Genomic DNA, 21,070 nt, shown 5'->3' with positions numbered 1-21,070 from the left:
ACAGTAGATTTTTTGATTTCTTGACATTTTATAGCTATTTCTGCGCTACAATAAACAATCTCAAATGCAAGTTGTACGTACAGTATGTGGATAAAATGCTTTTGTAATGAAGCTTCAAAAATTATAAGCCAAGAAATGAATGTTAGTTTTATTTAAAGCCCCAAGATGCTTGGTAAGTAGTATGTGACAGATGAATGTTTCATAGTGTATCACTCAAACCTGTTCTGCACATTGTGTGTTAAGTTATTATTAATAATGTGCTCAACGTTTTGCTCTTCTGCAGATGAACATATTTTTCAACTCTTAAAGGTAACTGTAATGGAATGTTTTGAAATTTTTACGCCTTTAATTATGACAGTCATAATGAGATTAACTAGTACTAACTCTGCTGTTTGCCAGAATTATTTTACTTCAAACCAATTTGAAACCAATAGAGTTGAAGGATTAGCGAAACTTGAACCGAATGCTGTACCAACGATTTTTATCATCGTAAACCGTCAGTGATACACAAGGCCCTTACTGAGGGGAAACAAATCTTTGAAATACATCCCGAGGAAAGAGGTAGCATAGAAAAACAACTTTCACAGCTTCAGTAACTTTTAAATACTTCTCGATCTATCATCATGGTTATCTGCAATACTGTATTAGCAATTCTGATTTGATGATTTCGTTCAAAATGGTTCAAATGGCTCTGAGCACTATGCGACTTAACTTCTAAGGGCCATCAGTCGCCTAGAACTGAGAACTAATTAAACCTAACTAACCTAAGGACATCACACACATCCATGCCCGAGGCAGGATTCGAACCTGCGACCGTAGCGGTCGCTCGGTTCCAGACTGTAGCGCCTAGTACCGCACGGCCACTCTGGCCGGCATTTGATGATTTAATCGATAGGATGTACAGCATTTGGGGACGTCAGAGTGATGATCATTAATTGACCTCTAGAATTCTATTAAGGAAGGGAGCTGAAGTACTTTGTATATCTATGAGGTAGAGCAACAATTGCAAAATGAACATCTCGAATCCTCAGCAAAAAACTTAAGGTAAATTGTGCGTTACTTCTTATTATTACTCTGATAACTATAATAGTTTTATCTTAATAATTGTCGTTCTAAATTTTTTTTGGATGAAAGAAAAGGTAAAAATAGTACTTTACCTTTCTCACAGTTGCAGTAAGGATTGTGGTTTCGAATTCACTGCTTTGGAGATAACATTCCGCATTAACATTATTTTTAACTGTTAGATGTTCAGTTATGAAGACAGGAATACTGCGTGTCTAGGAGCTGCACGCGTTTGAAGCGAGAAATTATTAGCATTGGGTGCAAAAAACCTTGGATGGGAAGTGACATAGGGTATTTTATCACGTCTTCTTTCCACTTGCGTTCATTCGACAATACTGTTGTTTCTGTTTGCATTGAAGTATTACATGCAGAGAAAAACTCGATGTTATGATTATTATAACAACTGTTATCGTAACATATGATTGAAGCTGAAAGTACAGTACTGAAAACAGGAATATTGGACCCAAAACGTGGGTTTATTTTCACTTCTGTTAGGTTTTCGTGGTGACTGACAAATGGCTTACTCTTTTACTTCCACAAATGTAGTGTTGTAGTTCGGTTAAGAGCTTCCTCAGTGACATTTTTCAATTTAAATGTAATGTTCTGTCTGTGTTTATTAACACGTAATCATTTTTGGGAGACAGCCTCTTTAAAAAGTAAATTTTGTGACATTAAATATGCTTGATCCTATATAAATACAAATGCTTTATTGACCTTTGAGTAGCTTTACATGCAATCAGTCTCATCAAAGATTTAAAAAAAAAACTTAGGCAAATGTCAGTAAGTACAAAATACATGCAGTGCGTAATTAAGTAAATGATAATAACAACAAATAATTACATAATAGAGCAATTACAAGGTAAATGCATTACAGAGTTAAGTGTATGACAAAGATAATAAGCAGTTAAACATGTAAATGACAATAAGTACAAAACAGTAATAGAACAATTGCACAGCATGACATATGTAATTACAAAATAAAATCATCCGTTTATTTATAGTTCATTCTCACAAGAAATATATATCGTTTGCCACACTTTCAAGGAACTCTTGGGAAGAGTAAAATCCTTTGCTTTTCATACATTTCAAAATACTAGTTTCAGACTTATTTACTGGGACTGCGCAGGCATTTTACTGTAATTCGTTGAAGTAGACAAGACTGAGGTATTTGTACCAGTCATAGGTCTTTACCAGCCTAGCATATGGCACATTAATTGTATGTCCACTTCTTGTGTTATGTTTGAGGATTTTCCTCTTCAGTTCAAGCTTAACTTTAACAAAGACAAGTTAGTTATAGAAATGCAGGCTAGGTACTGTCATCACATTTATTTGTTTGAAATAATCTCTACATGGCTCACGTTGGCTGTTTCCTGCACTGCACTTGATATCTTCCTTTTAAAATTTAAACACTAATTTTGAGTCAACAGAATTACCCACCGAAGTATTCCATAACTCAGGTGGCAGTGGAAGAATGCAAAATATGCATTAATTGGGTCTTCTGATCCTTCTGTGTCCAGTACGGGATATTATTATTCTGTGAAGAGTTTGTCTGAGCCATAGTCTTCCACGATCAGAAATGCATAGTCTGACAGTGTCAGATTCCATTTTGTTTTGATTAAAATTATGTATTGTATTATGTAGGTGTGCCACCTGCCTTGTGGATTTATCATTTATACAGTAGACTATAAGAGATTAACGTATTAGCAAATGATTAACATTTATATTGTTAAACTGTATGTCTATATTTATATAAGCAAATATTAATATTGGGTAATCTTTGTTTGAGTAGCAAGGTGATCAGTATCTCCAGAGGCTCCTCAAACAATTCTTCATTTTGATTCAGGGTACAGTGTACCAAAGCAATTATAATTTTCTGTATTGTCAACATTATGGCAGCAGCTTCAAATTTCGTATCTATTCACAGTTCACTCACATCTATAACCTCATGGATTAGGTAAACACTGTTTTTAACATGGTGTAATACACCACCACGTTTAACAATTGTTCCACAGTAGCTGGTTGCCAATTTATAACTATGGTATACTTGATTTTAGTTCTTCGTGGCTAAGCCAGTCTTCATTTACTTGCCGTTTATGTTTTCCATTCAATACTGAAGTTCATCAACTATATGCTTATGAGACTACACATTATTGTGCAAGAACATTGCAGTTTAAGCGTTCTATTGGTGGAGCTGATCTCTTAAGCTTGTAGAAAGAGCACTTCTTCTTCAAGGAAATAGAGGTATTGTCATACTGCTTGTCTTCCAGTTTTGTTCTTCAAAGTCTTTACTTGTGATTACGCCTTTCGTTGGCTTATTTGTTGCTTCTTTTTAATGGAATTTATGGAAACATTCTTTCGATCTGGTGCCACAAAAATTCTCATGCCATGCTGGTGGATTTCTGGATAGAGTGAGTTGTCTTCTTATTTATGGTACATCCTCTTAAACTGCTTTGCTTCCATTAACCAGTTGCGCTGACCGATGTTTGTACTGAGAGGGATCTCACATCCGGCTACCAACAGCCACTAACATTGCCAAAAGCCATATAGCTGTATTGAGCCCGTAGAGAAACGGGAAGAGATAAAGGAGAAGATACTATGCCCTAACAAGCATTTCCTTTGCAGGAGTTCCAGTTCTAAAAAGTTTGTGTTTCTGTGTGCTTTACGCATTTTGAGAAATTGTCCGTGGGCCTTAATAATGTCCTGGTTTACACACGATGATTATATGAAATCGCATCTGTGTGATATTCCTGCCACTATTACGGTTTCCTGTCATATCATTTGTTAGTACATAACTGGAACTTCCTCTGTCATAATAAAAAAAAGCACCACTGGAATACCATGATGCTGGAGCTCTAAACATCATGGATCTATTTCTGTCTTTTTCGAAGTAGGAATTTCGCATTCTATGAGACCTCTTCATCTTTAAACTTTAGTCTACTGTGAAACAATTTATGGCTAATGCAACAATACCATGACTTAATAGAGGACTGAATGCAATTTATTTTTGTTGGGTATAATGTTTCGCTTATCTGTTTCAAAACCAACGGCCTTGCCGCAGTGGTAACACGGTTCCCGTCAGATCACCAATGTTAAGCGGTATTGGGCTGGGCTAGCACTTAGATGGGTGACCATCCGCTCTGCCGAGCGCTGTTGGCAAGCGGGGTGCACTCAGCCCTTGTGTGTAAGATTGAGGAGCTACTTGATGGAGAAGTAGCGGCTCCGGTCTCGTAAACTGACATACGGCCGGGAGAGCGGTGTGCTGACCACGTGCGCCTCCACATCCGCATACAGTGATGCCTGTGGGCATGTTGGAGGATGATCATATGAGCCTAGTATCATTATTCCAGCAGCTAACTTTGACATAACAGAAGATGAAGGTACAGCCTTGAAGAACCTTGCAAAACAGCTGATGGATGAAATAAAACCTTGCAGAGGCAACTGAAATTCTCTTACAAAAGCGAGAGAAATGTTTCAGCTGAAAAAGACAACCTGCTTTCGGCTCTGTATATTCTGTTTGGTGCAGGCCAATTCACAGTTTTAGCAAAGGAAACCTGCAAGGCTGTCAAGTTGTCAATTGAAACACTCCAGAAAGCCCTAAAGCTAGCGATCAGACTTGGTTGTGGTAAAAGAAGGTACACAGTCTTGATCGGAAAAAAGGATCGTTTCTTGAGGACAGAATCCAAAGACACACTACAGAATGTGAAATTCACACCCGGTGTACTGAGAGAACTCATGGGTACCCTAAAAGTTAATCTTGACCCCATGTTACTAGAGCAAAAACATACAGTTCTTATTAGGATGAGGTTAGTATCACTTCGTCGTTGGGGTACGATTCGTGCATAGGCTGTATCATTGGTGATGCCATCTGAAAAAGTTTCCTCTGGAACTGTAGCCTCTCATTCCTTAGTTTTTGTGCTGGATACTGTTATGTCAAAATAGAATCAGACAATAGATTACCATTGTAGATTACCTTATTTTTCAAATTCATATGTCAATGCACATTTATAACAATTTTAGACAAACATGAGGCGCTTGGTATGAAAATTCATTGTGTAGTAGCTGACAAGGGAGGACAAAATCAAGCAATATGCCGAGGATTCGCAATTGCAGTTGGTAGGTTTTCGAAATTTAAGAACTCCTGGTAACATTCTTGTGATGATAAGAGGAAGCTGTTTTCAGGGCTGATACATCACATATTTTTAATAAAATGTAAGAAACAAGTTTATCAGTAGGCAGTCAATCTTCGCTCTTCAATAATTTCAAAGAAACATGATCTTCTATGTAACGAACTACATATCGGTCATATGAAACAGCTATTCGAGAGAGACTGTGGTTTAACCTTGAATCTCGCGCTACATTTGCGTGAGAGGTGTTTGACACTCAACAACTATGACAAAATGAGAATAGATTAATAGCCAGGCTGCTGCTACCATTGAATATGTTGTCTAGACAAGGAACCTTCCAAGGAATGCTTTGATCACAGCATGGTTCTTAAGGGATGGTCATAACTGGCTTTGTCTCATATCTAGAGCTCCAGCTATTACTCTGTGTGGTATGAATAAACAAACATATAATGAGGCTCTTTGCAATTTGGGGGACATAGTTCCATAATTTAGAAACCTGACGATGGGACGGGAGGGTGTATGGAGACCAGTCTGGTCAGGTGTATCTTTGGTAGCTATTGGTATGTTAGAATTGCAGGGAGCATTTCAGAATAAGAATGGGTTCAAATTCGTACTTACAGGGATTGGATTCAGGAAGGAGGAGACTATCTTCCTACCATCTGCTGCAGTAAGCTCGAAGTAATTTCTTTAATAGTGATCTGAGTAAGTATGTTTGACACATCGCCACACTTTATTAAGACGAATAGCAAGACACACTCTTACAGAAAACGTAACTATCCTCTCAAATAATATCGTCTTACCTTAAGTATTCTTCCATCACTTCTTGGTACAACAATTCCTTATTTAAGATTGAATAGAAAGTAAACTGTTTTTGTTCTGCTGATTTGTGTTTGTTTCTAACTAGTTTCCTTGTTATGCAACCTTAAATATCTGTGTAATATTATAGACAGAAAGTCTATGTCAAGGATCCTCCCCCTCTCCGAACGATTGCCGAAATTGTGATGTAACAATTACATAAATATAACGGAGAAAAACGTTATATTGGCCAGACGGGCATGTCCTTTGGCTTGAGATTTAAAGAGCACACCTACACCTGCAATAAAAGAGAATTAGGCTTATATATATGAAAGAAAGGACATAATATTGGTAGCACTGACGAACAACTAGAAAGTTTACATGAAATTGAAAAAAAGTAGACGGTTATACATTTTAGAACAGGAGATTTATATTATGAAACGCAAGGAACTGGATAAACTCCTCACCGAGCAGATTGAGTTTTCCACAAACACATATTATGATATTTAGGACGATCTGTTTAGCTGAGGTAGTCGTTGCATCCTACATACATGTTCAAGCTAACGATTGGGTCTCCCTGTGACCGAGTGGCGAATTGTGCTTTCCAGGCTGCATCGCACTTCCTAACATCTGCCTAGATAATTAAAACACTTCGCAGCCAGAAAATGAGTGCCAGGGAGATGCTGCAGGTACTTGTCGTCTCTTCTAACAAAGAACTCCCTGAGTGCGAGGTCACAAAAGGCCAGTGACGTTTACGGTGTTCGACGCCCCACATATTGTCTATCATGCAACCACAATACTGGCTGCTGATGGAAACAGTGGGCCGGCATTGAAGGTATCCAGTGGTGAGCATAACATTAGTCGACGAGTAACTCACAACAGTGCTACAGTACTAGTGCTGTTGATACAAAATAGAGCAAACATAACATGATATCTACAACAACAGTTGCCGAAGTTCACAATTCATCAGAAAGGAACCCAAGAAATTTCGCAGAGTGAGAAAGAAGTGGCAGATGAAATATTAGCGGTTCTGCAAGATGAATCACTGGAATCTGTCGTGTCGTATACGGTCGACCGTGTGGACGATGTATATGAGTAGTACAGAGAAGACGATACGTGCTTAAAAAGTCAAAGCGATACTGAAACAGGTGTCGAGGCATGTTGTTCATCATCCTTGTCGGACAGGAAGGCAGGAATTCCGTCTCCAGTGAAACGTAGTAAGGACAATCGGTGTCGATGGAGCGGATATTATACATAATTACGTACATGGAAGATCATCCGCAGCACGGTAAAAAAACAATTATGATCAGATTTGAAATAAGTCTGCAGCAATATGACGGTGTAGTGCATAAGAAAAATTACGGATATTCAAGGGAGGACAAGGCGCACTTGTTACAAAAACGGGTGTTTGCACATTTCAAGGGTGCTCTATACAGTTTACAGGATGTGGATAATAGCGGCGTACTACTTTATGCACATCAAACTGCGTGCGACATAGATTACAGTAATTTCAAGAGAGCAGTGGATGGTTCCATAACTTGAAACAGTGCTACAGAACTGGAAGACATATGACAACGAATTTCAAACAAACCGTCAACATGACGATGCACAGGAGGTTGCCGAATCGGCCCGAAAATTTGCATATCAGGTAAACAAATTTATCCCATCGTTTAGTAAGGAATTTGTTTCTAACCCCGACCAGTCGGAATTTGAAGAGGAAATTCGTATGAAAGGAACCCCGGAAATAAGAAGTACCAAGAGAGTTATATCAAGATCAACTAACAAAATCGTATTACCTCATTCGATACAATTATGGGACAGGGGCGTACACATCTGTCAACCTGAATGAGAATGCCATCAGGCATTAGAAATATGTACACATCAGGAGATGTATGTGAGAGGAAGTAATATGTTGCAATTGTACAAACGATTTCCTTCTGGCAACAGTCAATTCTTGGCATGTCTAACAGTTAAACGACTGCACTACACCTGTCAGTCGCTTTCTTTTTTTTTAGTGGAGTACCTTACAAGTTGCATAACAGAGAATGGTTTAAGTCTTCTGGACACATTGATTCCTTTAGGTTTTATCCGTCATGATAGGGAACTTCGATGTGTAGTATATCACTTTAACAAGGTCCTAGAGTGAGAAAAAGCATTATTCATAGGGAATGGCTTAAGTTGGCTAATGTTCTTAAGGTCTGTGGAATAATAGGAGTCAGCATTGAAGTTTACTTCACAGCATGGAGGGTGACTGATGCAGAGCACACCGAGCATAGCTTTAAAAAATTAATATGTTTGTTGGCGTTTAATAAATTACAATAGACAGGCTTCCACAAGACCACACACACACACACACACACACATACACACGCACACAGTCCATTCCATGTTTAGGAATTCTTACAGTATGGCAATAACATGATCAGTAGCCAACGAAGATGTAACAAACTTATTGTTGTTTACAATAGACAGTTCCTTTGTAGTCTTCCTCTTGTACACAGAAGCTGTGATCTGATGTTGGGTAATATTACCCACAAGTAGCGGAATATGGCAGTTTCGTCTTGACACCACGTCTCTAGAAAGTCCAGTCTTTCCAATATTAAAGCTAATACATGTGGCATCATCCCACACCTATATCTCATGCTTGCATTAAAGTCCTGCAGCTTCTGCTACAAATTTCATTTATTCCCTCTGGATAATACAGTTTGTCTGCACATCCATAAGTTAGTGTAGATAATGAGTTATAATTTATATACAACAGAACCATATATTTTTCGATGCAATAAACCTCGATACAGCATTGAGTCGCTTCAAGCATAGTGAAGCGTATATGGTATTTATGGAGTGTTATCCCCACATCGCACAGTACTTGTAATTGGCTGATACTGACCTGACTGATGAACTGCAGCTACCAAAGCTTCTATATCTCTATACACTAAAGATCCAGGCTCTATGGTTAACAGATGGAGAAGTAATGTTTCCATATATAATAGATTGGGAACGAGACGTGGGCAGAAAAGCATGATATCTGCACAGTATCGAGACTCCCTTATACAGCTTGTCACTCCTGCTTTGGAAGAGAGCGACTGTAGGGAAACCACTGTTTTCATGCAAGATGGAGCAAAACCTCAGGTCGCTCACCCAGTGAAGGATCTGCTTAATGCAACCTTCCAAGAGCGTATTATCTCAAGAGATTTCCAAGATGCTTGGCCTTCAAGATCACCACATGTGAATCCATCTGACGTTCGTCTTTGGGGATATCTAATATAACATGTTTACTAGCGATACGTTCGGTCTCTACCTGACCTGGACGCCAGTATACAGGAACACGTTGGTCAGATTCCACCGAAACTGCTGCGAGCAACTGCTGATCACATCGTTTTAAGGACGCAGCTTCCCATCAACATCTGCGATGCTCATATTGAACAAACTGTGTAAGTGGCGGTTAATAATAAAATCAATATTATGCCTTCTCAGTTGGTTGACGTTTTCTGTCCACGTCCAGTTCCTAATCGATTACATATGGAAACATTTCCATACGTCCTTCTTGCATTCGCAGCACCAGATTTACACTTGGTGGCCAAAATTGAAACTAATTTTTTTCTAGGGTAAATTGGTTATCCTGTCTTCTAAAATGTGTAACCGTTTACTTTTTTCAATTTTGTGTAGAATTTCTAGTTGTTCGTCAGTGCTACCAACAGTATGTCTGTTCTTTTTCATACGATAGCCTAATTCTGTTTTACTGCTAGTGTGGGCGTGTAGGCGTGCTCTTTAAATCACAGGTCAAACGTCCAGCCTGTCTGGTGAACATAGCTTTTTTCGCAGTCACGGCACGATATTTTATACACTCCAGGATTCCCACATTTATTATTCTCAAGTGGCAAGTTATGGTGCATGTGTGTTTTTATATTATCTGATGTTCTGAAAATTTTAACTCCCTTTCTCTGGAATATATGCTTACCGTCTGTACACATACTTTACTACTCTTCCTTATAATCTTGTTGTGTATGATATTCCATACCTCCAAGTCATGTTCGTTTACAAGGGTGACGTGTCTTAATATGCCTAATTGTTTCCTCACTTCTGCTTCACGTAATGTGAGCAGTGTTATTCTATATATCGTAGAGTAAAAGTACGCCTGTTTCTGTCTTAGAGCGGTATTGTAACGGGCGTCATGTCCGTACATGTCAGTTTCCTATATATTGGAAATCTACATCTGACGCTTTTCTTATAAACTCTCAAATCTAAAAAAGAAAAAAAAACTGTCTGTCTATTTTGTATTCAGTTGTGAATTTAACAGTCACGTACTGTATCGTCAAAGCCTTGTAGCTTGTGATAATACACTATCGCTCATTAGCTTCCATACACCCAATAAATGACATCTAGTTCTCTATAGATAAGGTCTAATACCGTGGGTACGGTCGAGGAAGCAAAGAAATAGTACAACAGTTGTACACGTGTCATGATTTTTGTTTGTGGTCGTCGAGATACAATAGTATCCAACAAACAATGTTGTGTACATAAACGTTTTGTACCTACCTGATATGTTTGTTTACCTAGTTGCCGACGGACGCCGCATTTGGTGCACCTGTGTTGTTCCCTGTGGTGATGTGATGCGCGCAGCGAACGGCAAGCACTGTTACGATACGTACCATGTGGTTCCTGGATGTCAGTTTCTTCGTGACTTTGAAGTGTGCACATCGCTAGTATGGCTCCACGAGTGGAGATATCCATAGGAAAAGGTGCTGCAGTTGTTGCACTTAGCCAAGCAGCTTTATCTATTGGCCAAACTGCGAAATAGTGTAGTGTACCTATAGAGGGAGTGCAATAGACCTTCCATCGCCAGAAGACAACAGGTAGCAATAAGGACATACCACGACCAGGACGGCCTCGTGAAACAACTAAAAGTGATGATAAATACATCAGAATTACCAGTAGGAGAAACAGATTCAAAACAACGCCCCAAATCCCTGCAGAATTGGTAGAAACGAGCACAACAATATCTGTTGCAACAGTAGAAAGGAAACTGACTGAAGCTGGCTTGAAAGGATGTGTCACAGCAAGAAAACCCCTTCTAAGTCCCATAAATAAACAGAAGAGACTTGAATGGGCTAGGATACATCGTAACTGGACATCGGAAGAGTGGACGAAGTTGAAATTTTTGGAACCAGAAGGAGAATATTTGTTCGCCGATTTGTAGGCGAAAGGGTAGCCCAGTAGTGTGTTCTACCAACAGTTATACACGGTGGAGGTTCTATTATGGTTTGGGGATGTTTTGCCGGAGATAGAGTTGGCGACATTGTGAAATTAGAAGGATGTATGGATCAGAAGCAGTACCACCGCATACTTCAGTATCACGCAATACGAAATGGATTGCGCTTAACAAGGAATGATATGGTATGGTCGTCCCAGGCTATATGGAGCTACAGTGTCTCCAGAAAGGTGCAAATGTCGACCGTCTGATTGTATTACTGAATATGAAGTCGTTGATGACTGGTCGGATACCGGTTCATCCAAAACATCTCGGTGGGCATGAAGAACAGCCAAGTTGTTTAATCACTACTGTCCCGTTGTTGATCGGAGATATGACTTCAGACGTCTAAGGGCGCTAAATGACCGTCCTGTTGTTGCTGTCGTGATTGGAACTACTTGGAGAAGCTTAATGCACTTCACTACATCACATAACTTTTTTCCAATTGCAGGCTCTTGTGCAATGTACTTTCCTATATCAAGCATGTTTTTTTAAGACAAGTTGTTTTTTATTAGCGATATCGGCTAACATATTCAAGTGTAAGTGCAGTGTCTCAATGTCTAGGTCATTTTTGAAAAACTCAGTTGATTTTTACAAATTTGTTTCACCTCTGTTTACTAAAAGCAAGCACTCTTGTTCAGCTGCAATGACCTGTGTGACTGCAGTCGAAGCCAACCGCTCAGTAGTGCAAGAATACACCGTTTCACAAACTTCAATGTAAATAGCTTTGTAGTATTCCTTTGGGGTTTGGAAAGTGTGCGGTGAGCTGGCTTCGTTGTTTTCATATTTCTTTGGTATACTTCGATTCCGAGGAAGCGAAGGATCATCAACTTGTGAAGGTTTTTCTTTTAAACACAATTTCCAAAAGTGTTCAAAACTATCACGTCTTCCATTCAATAGGCAAATCAAGCCCTCATATATTTTTTCCAGATCAGCAACACTTAGATGAGAGAATTGAATTTTTTTATTGACATCCTCTACTGGGTTCATTGCATGGCAATAAAGACGCAAAAGGAAATAAGTCTTGAGTTGTAACATTGACTCAAGGTAGCCTGCACATTTGTAACGTGCCTCTATTTTGTACGCTGCAGAAAATGTTCCAAAAAACTCTAGAAGTTCTTCAAAGTTTTCAATATTCTCAAGATACTAGAAGCTCGCATAGTCCATCGAGTCGGGCAAACGAGTCGTAGACCAGCTTGGTCGTTGGCGCTCTCACAGTGTATGCTTCTGAAAAGTCCCATCCTTTTGTTGGATTCCCTTACAGTGTTTATTAAGTTAAGTATCAAACTAATTACTTCCGCTTTCTGAATTCTCATTCCTTGTCATGTTCCAGACCTCACGTCAGTATAGTTCTTCCCTCCTCGCGCCAGCCGGCGTGAGCTAAAGCGCGTGCATTTCGGCCTCCACTCGTAACACGGTGTTGGCTCTTCTGCTAACACAAAAGCCATAATATCCTTCATAGACATAAGATGGCGGAAACTGTCTACAACTGCCAAGTCTAAACTGTGAGCAGTGCAGTGCACATAACGTGCTTTTGGTTGTATATCCAAAACTAACTTTTTTAGTCCTTTGAACTTACCTCACATATTCGAGGGACCATCACAGAACTGTCCTCTTAAGTTATCCATTGACAAATCAAGACGAACCAAAAGTCTTTTAAAATACTAAACAGAGTTTGTGATTCAGTATTGGGGGTCTCGTATAAGCCAATAAAGTCATCGTTGATGGTTAAGGAATCATCGACAGTACGAATACAAAATGTCACTTGTTCGTGGATCGAAGAATCACTTGTTTCGTCAACCGTAATAGAAAAATGTACAGTCTGCTTGATTGAAGCCAATACCTTTCTCAACACAGACTTTCCTAGTAGATCAATGGTCTCGTTTTGAATATCGTGGGACATCCACTTATACCCCGAACGCCCTAACCAATCTTTAAACTCAGGTATGTCATTCTTTCGCAGTTCCAACAATTGAAAAAAACTTGAGTTTACATCTTCGTGCCCTCTAGTTGCTAGTCCTTGTTGGCATAGAAATTGCACGGTAGTAAAAATTGTCTCAAGAGCTAAACGCCCTTTCTTCACATCTCTACCTAACTGTTCATTCAATTGGGAGGCCACACTTCGATTAGTGATAGAATTTAGTTCCAGAGCACCTTCTTTATACGTAAACGTATTTTCATGAAGATGGAATTTTTCCAAAGCCTTTTTCCAGTTAGAAAATCCAACGGAAGCAAATGCATCTTTTTTTTTTTTTTTTTTTTTTTTGAAGAATATTGTAATAGATTTTTAGCATCTGCCTCTTTGCAGGTTTTGTAAAAAACTTTTTCGGTAGATGCTTCATATTCTAGCCATGTATATTTGATCAACCAAGACTTCTGAAATGATCTTCCCTTACCGGATTGTCCAGGTTTCGGCTGTGAACAGTTCTGAAGACGACGAAGCAATTGACGACCCAATAATTGTTGGAGGTTGACTTGCAGTATCATCAACTTACAAGTACGCCTTTTTGGTAACAAATTTATCCATTGCAAACTTAATTTACAATACACTAAGAGACTAAAGTAAACGAATCAAATATAATCATATAAAATAGTCCACTAGACACTAAAATCGGAACACTAAACACGTCTGCAGCATGCACTGAACGAAACTATCCACAATGAATGACTGCGACGGCAGGGTGGGCTTTATATAGCCATGGCGTCGTAATGTCTCGAAGCGTCAAGGCGACGCGAGGCGGAGGGTTCCAGGCGCTTCTGCTCCAGTTCTTTTCATGTCGCCGCGGCCGCAGCGCTGGCCCGCCGGCGCCAGACTTACCCGAAGGTTTGCGCACAGGGACAAATTCTAAGTGTGCCCGCAGCACTGTAACACTATCATGATTCACACCACTCGTTTTCAGTTAACCTGCTAACTACCGTAATAATTATTTGTTTTAACTCATTACTGAATGTACACTCCTGGAAATTGAAATAAGAACACCGTGAATTCATTGTCCCAGGAAGGGGAAACTTTATTGACACATTCCTGGGGTCAGATACATCACATGATCACACTGACAGAACCACAGGCACATAGACACAGGCAACAGAGCATGCACAATGTCGGCACTAGTACAGTGTATATCCACCTTTCGCAGCAATGCAGGCTGCTATTCTCCCATGGAGACGATCGTAGAGATGCTGGATGTAGTCCTGTGGAACGGCTTGCCATACCATTTCCACCTGGCGCCTCAGTTGGACCAGCGTTCGTGCTGGACGTGCAGACCGCGTGAGACGACGCTTCATCCAGTCCCAAACATGCTCAATGGGGGACAGATCCGGAGATCTTGCTGGCCAGGGTAGTTGACTTACACCTTCTAGAGCACGTTGGGTGGCACGGGATACATGCGGACGTGCATTGTCCTGTTGGAACAGCAAGTTCCCTTGCCGGTCTAGGAATGGTAGAACGATGGGTTCGATGATGGTTTGGATGTACCGTGCACTATTCAGTGTCCCCTCGACGATCACCAGTGGTGTACGGCCAGTGTAGGAGATCGCTCCCCACACCATGATGCCGGGTGTTGGCCCTGTGTGCCTCGGTCGTATGCAGTCCTGATTGTGGCGCTCACCTGCACGGCGCCAAACACGCATACGACCATCATTGGCACCAAGGCAGAAGCGACTCTCATCGCTGAAGACGACACGTCTCCATTCGTCCCTCCATTCACGCCTGTCGCGACACCACTGGAGGCGGGCTGCACGATGTTGGGGCGTGAGCGGAAGACGGCCTAGCGGTGTGCGGGACCGTAGCCCAGCTTCATGGAGACGGTTGCGAATGGTCCTCGCCGATACCCCAGTAGTAACAGTGTCCCTAATTTGCTGGGAAGTGGCGGTGCGGTCCCCTACGGCACTGCGTAGGATCCTACGGTCTTGGCGTGCATCCGTGCGTCACTGCGGTCCGGTCCCAGGTCGACGGACACGTGCACCTTCCGCCGACCACTGGCGACAACATCGATGTACTGTGAAGACCTCACGCCCCACGTGTTGAACAATTCGGCGGTACGTCCACCCGGCCTCCCGCATGCCCACTATACGCCCTCGCTCAAAGTCCGTCAACTGCACATACGGTTCACGTCCACGCTGTCGCGGCATGCTACCAGTGTTAAAGACTGCGATGGAGCTCCGTATGCCACGGCAAACTGGCTGACACTGGCGGCGGCGGTGCACAAATGCTGCGCAGCTAGCGCCATTCGACGGTCAACACCGCGGTTCCTGGTGTGTCCGCTGTGCCGTGCGTGTGATCATTGCTTGTACAGCCCTCTCGCAGTGTCCGGAGCAAGTATGGTGGGTCTGACACACCGGTGTCAATGTGTTCTTTTTTCCATTTCCAGGAGTGTATTTCAAAAGGTAACTATCGTCAAACAAGGAAAATAAAACATTCCAACATAATTTTGTGATTTTACAAAGCATATTATAACTAGTAATTTTCTTAAATTATTGGGGGGGGGGCTCCGCCCCCCCCCCCCCCGAACGAATTTTTGAGGAGGCTCGGGCCCCCTCATGCCCCATGGAGTCGGCGCCTGTGCCACGTATCACTGCATCAAGTACTTCAAGGCGCCGATTTCCATCAGCGGGTAGTGTTTTGTGAATGAAGACGTCAACAAATGCAAACGACATCCACGTTCTTTCCCGAGGTACTATATTCCGATGAATGCAGATTCACAAACCATGGTAGTGTTAACCAGCAAAACATGCATTACTGGAGTGTAAGGCCGGCCAGTGTGGCCACGCGGCTAAAGGCGCTTCAGTCTGGAACCGCGCGACCGGTATGGTCGCAGGTTCGAATCCTGCCTCGGGCATGGATGTGTGTGATGTCCTTAGGTTAGTTAGGTTTAAGTAGTTCTAAGTTCTAGGGGACTGATGACCTCAGATGTTAAGTCCCATAGTGCTCAGAGCCATTTTGAACTGGAGTGTAAACAATTCCCACTGATTACGACAAGTTGACCATCAACGCCCTTGGTCAGTTAACATATGGCGTGGTATCATGGGGAACAAACTCATTGGTCCATATTTTATCGATGGCACGTTGAATGGACGTAGATATCGAACGTTTCTGGAACAGAAACTACTGGCACTACTGCAAGATGTTACCCTGGACGTTCGACAACGTATGTGGTGTCAGCATGTCAGTAGCCCAGCGCGTTACGCAATTGAAGCACGGGGGGTATTAGACAGTGTTTACACTGGCCGGTGGATCAGCAGAGGTGACCTTATTAATTGGCCAGGTAGGTCACTGGATTTGACGTCGCCCGATTTCTTTCTGCGGGTATATTTAAAAGATAACACATACCAGCAATTGCCAGTAGGCCATGAAGACATGGTCGACCCCATCAGAAACGCCGGTGCTGACATTCCCACAGATACGCTTCTGTCCTGTGTACGGTCATTTGAAAATCAGATCATTAAGTGTCTTGAAGTTGGTGGTACTAGGTTGCACACTTACTATAACTGGAAAAAGTGGAGCAGCGTTCACCTCGAGCCAAGGCCACAGTGGCACGTCGAGTAGTCCCCTGTTCGATATGTCGGAGGAATGCAAGGTTGTGAATGGGGTTTTCAATTAGAAGTTATGAAGTACCGGCCTGTCCTACCCTCGCAGCATGGAGGTGCGGTCCCATATGCCTTTGGATATTCAAGGGCCATTGAGTAGCATGTCGTAAATTACGACTGTGCATCCATTTCAATTCCTCTGATTACAGCGCCATCATGCTTCAGACAAAACAGATGTACGTTTTGCCGTAGAATTGTAATCTGCAATAAAAAAGGAGGTTCCCACTCAAGATTACGATGTTGCTCCCCCCCCCCCCCCCCACACCCACCCCCTACCACGCCCATGCATGGGGTGGAGTTGGGGTCGAGTGTGGTATCACTGGATGTACCTCTCCGAGACAAAGAAATTGGAATTATAACTTTTTTGATCCGATGTGTAGTTTTCAAAATATTTCAGTTAAAATGAACACCCTGTAGGAGGAGATGGTTAATACAGATGACATTAGTATTTTACATAGATGCTACGTTTTAACTGGGGCGTACTTATTTTTTTAAAAGACGCAATATCCTTATGTGGTCCATTTCAAAACACGATTGAGATCCCAATATTAAAGATGTGGTTGAGGAATTGTTATGAAGCGTATATTTCGGCGGTATTAGCATCAGAGCTGTACGACAGGACCGAACCTGTGAGACTGTCGACTTCGACAGGTCCTCGGAGGAAGGGGACCATCATGACATACTTCCTATTACGGACCATCGCGGCTAGTGGAGTGTTGGGCTCCAAGCCTGTGCACATAGACGCCTGTGACGTTGTTTCGATCATACTTGACAACTGCAGTGGCCCGGTTGCAAAACAAACCCCTCCAGACTTCCACAGACCGGACCGTTTACAACAAAAGCAGTATACAAAGTTGTTAAGGCTTTCGCGACAACTTGTTGACAATTGCCTGTTGGCTTTTGTCTCGGATTCTTCGGTCGACGTTTGTTTGATAATTTTTCTGACGGTTAGCCAGCACGAATGCACGACATTGTCAAAGCTTCACCTTCTATCGCTGCTGGTGGACTGGAATCCAGCTCGCGGCCGCAGATTATACACTGAAGCGCGCGAAGAAATTGGTATAGGCATGCGTATTCTAATCAGAGATACGTAAACAGGCAGAATACGGCGCAGCGGTCGGCGACACCTATATAAAACAAGTGTCTTGCGCAGCTGTTAGATCGGTTATTGTGCTACAATGGCAGGTTATCAAGCTGGAAGTGGTGATATAGCCGGCGTACGAGCGATGGGACACAGTATCTCAGAGGTAGCGATGAAGTTGGGATTTTCCCGTACGAACATTTCTCGAATGTTCCGTGAATATTAGGAACACGCCAAAACATCAAATCTCCGACATCGCTGCGGCTGGGAAAAGACCCTATGAGACCAAAGACAACTGAAGAAAATCGTTCAACGTGACAGAAGTGCAATCCTTCCGCAAATTTCTGCAAACTTCAATGCTGGGCCATCAACAAGTGTCACCGTGTGAACCATTCAACGAAACATCATTGATATGGTCATTCGGAGCCGCAGGCCCCGTGTATCCTTGATGACTGCAAGACAGAGACGTGTATGGAGACAACCTCATGAATCCATGAATCCTGCATATCGGCAGAGGAATATTCAAGCTGGTGGAGGCTCTGTAATGGTGTGGGGCACGTGCAGCTGGAGTGATATGGGACCCCTGACGCGTCCAGATACGACTCTGACACGTGACACGTATGCATGCATCCTGTCTGATAACCTGCATCCATCTTCATGTCCATTGTGCATTCCAACGGACTTGGGCAAGTCCAGCAGGACAATGCGACATCCCACACGTCCATAATTGCTACAGAGTGGCTCCAGGAACACTCTTCTGAGTTTAAACACTTCCACTGACCACCAAACTCCCCAGACATGAACATTATTGAGCATATCTGGGATGCTTTGCAACGTGCTGTTCAGAAGAGGTCTCCACCCTCTCGTACCCTTACGGATTCATGGACAGCGCTGCAGGATTCATGGTGTCAGTTCCCTCTGGCACTACTTCAGACATTAGTCGAGTCCATGCCACATCGTGTTGCGGCCTTTCTGCGTGCTCCTGGGGGCCCACACGATAATATGTAGGTGTACCAGTTTGTTTGGCTCTTCAGTGTTTATATCTGGTGCTCCAATGTCCAAGACCTTTTCCGTGGTCATTACCGCTGCAGTTCTCCCCTTGCTACCTATACCGACCGTTCTCTGCAGCACTCCAATCCGGGATCCGTTCACCTTCAGGCTTTCTTCTTTCTTGTTCAAGTTATCGTCATGTTTCTATATTTCTATAGATTCCGTGAACAAGCGGGTATAATAGCTCTTCTCAACACAAAGAACTTCCGTGTTTCACTATGTGGTAGGCCTCACACAACTCGTGCTCCACCGAGGCCGATTTTTCTGTGTGGCCCAACCTGTAATTCCACTTACGTGCTATGATCCTGGTGCTGACTGATGTCCAGTCATTTCAACATAGAATTTTCTCATGTTCTTGATGTACGGTATGTTCCCGACATTGCAAGTGGGTCCCTTTTTCCCTTTACCGATCTGAGATACTCTTTGATCTTCTTTATCAGTTTATAAATAGGCTTTACGCCGGGTTTGCGTGGCTGGTGGAGTACCTATTGCTCCTCAGAATACTTTCGTGGTGTCGCATCTCGCGTCTGAGGTGCTGCGGCTCATATATTTGCCCTGCTCGCGTTACGAGAGTGTTAACTATGCCCCTTTTCTGGCTCGGGTGGTGATTTGATAGTTTTTTCAGGTATAGGTCCGTATGTGTTGGTTTTCGAAACAAGCAGTGTCTCAGGTTTTCACCATCCCTCGTGATCAGCACATCTAGAAATGGTATCTGTTTGTCCTTTTCTACCTGCATGGTAAAATTTATGTTGACAGGGACACTGCTCAGGTCTCTTAGGAAGTCACCGAGCTGTTCCTCACCATGGCTCCGCACAACGAAGATATCGTCGACGTATATGTACCACAGTATATGTGCAAAGTCCAGCGCTTGTGCATCTAATAGTTCCATGAAGAGGTTGACCGCCACTGGACTAAGTGGACGGCCCATAACGACACATTTCAGCAGGAGAAATGTAACCGTCGTAATAAAGACCGAAGACTGAGCAGAAGATCCGGGACCTATCGGATCCGACGACATACCAAAAACTATGCGTAGACCCGACGCAGTAGATCTCACGGAGTTCGAATTGGCTAATCATGGCGTCTTCTCTCTCGGTTGACATACGGAGAAACCTGAGCAACGCAGAAGTCTTACCACCTCGGCTGTATGGATTACAAAAGATCCGAGAATAAAAGCCAATTAAGAGCGACTGTTACCGCTCCTGGCTCACCGACGTATAAATTGGCGAAACACTTGACCTCTCTGCTCCAGCTGCTCGTAGGAAAGACTGATACATACATAAAGGACTCAGGACATTTCACTGAGAAGCAGAAGAAACTAAAATATGGATCCAATAACATCCTAGTCAGTTTTGATGTTGTTTCTGTATTTACCAAAACACCATTCTTTAATTCCCTGGAGTGTATCGGTTCCATTTTCCCGCAAGACATCACCAAACTCTTTCATGCATGTCTCACACGAACTATTTCATGTGGAATGGCAGCTTCTATGGACAGCTGGAATGCGTCGTTATGGGCCATCCACTTAGTCCAGTGGTGGTCAACGTCTTCAGGGAACATCTCGAAGTACAGGCGCTGGACGTTGCACCTTGTAAACCTTAGGTGAGGTACAGATACATTGACGATACCTTCTTTGTGGGGAGCCATAATGAGGAACTGCTCGGTGATTTCCTAAGAGACCTGAACAGTTTCCATGCCAACATAAAATTCACCATGAAGATATAAAAGGAGTCATACCAACCCTTTCTAGATGTGCTGGTCATGAGGGATGGTGAAAACCTGGGACATAGCGTGTATCGAAAACCAACACAAACGGACCGATACCTGAATAAACCATCAAATCACCATCCGAGCCAGAAAAGAGGAATTATTAACACGCTCGTAACGCGAGCAAGACGAATATGTAAGCCACAGTATCTCAGACACAAGATGCAACACCTGGAAAGAGTTCTGAGGAGCAATGGGTGCTCGACCAGTTAGATAACAAGCGTCAGAGAATCAAACAGTCGTCAAAGTGACACATAGGAGAAAGAAATGTCGAGTATGGCCTTTCTGCCATACATTCCCAGAGTGACGGACTGAATCGGGCATATATTGCGCAAACACAACGTTAAGACTATT

This window comes from Schistocerca piceifrons, chromosome X (assembly GCF_021461385.2).
Source record: "Schistocerca piceifrons isolate TAMUIC-IGC-003096 chromosome X, iqSchPice1.1, whole genome shotgun sequence".
NCBI lineage: Eukaryota > Metazoa > Arthropoda > Insecta > Orthoptera > Acrididae > Schistocerca > Schistocerca piceifrons.
This window is presented reverse-complemented; position numbering follows the sequence as displayed.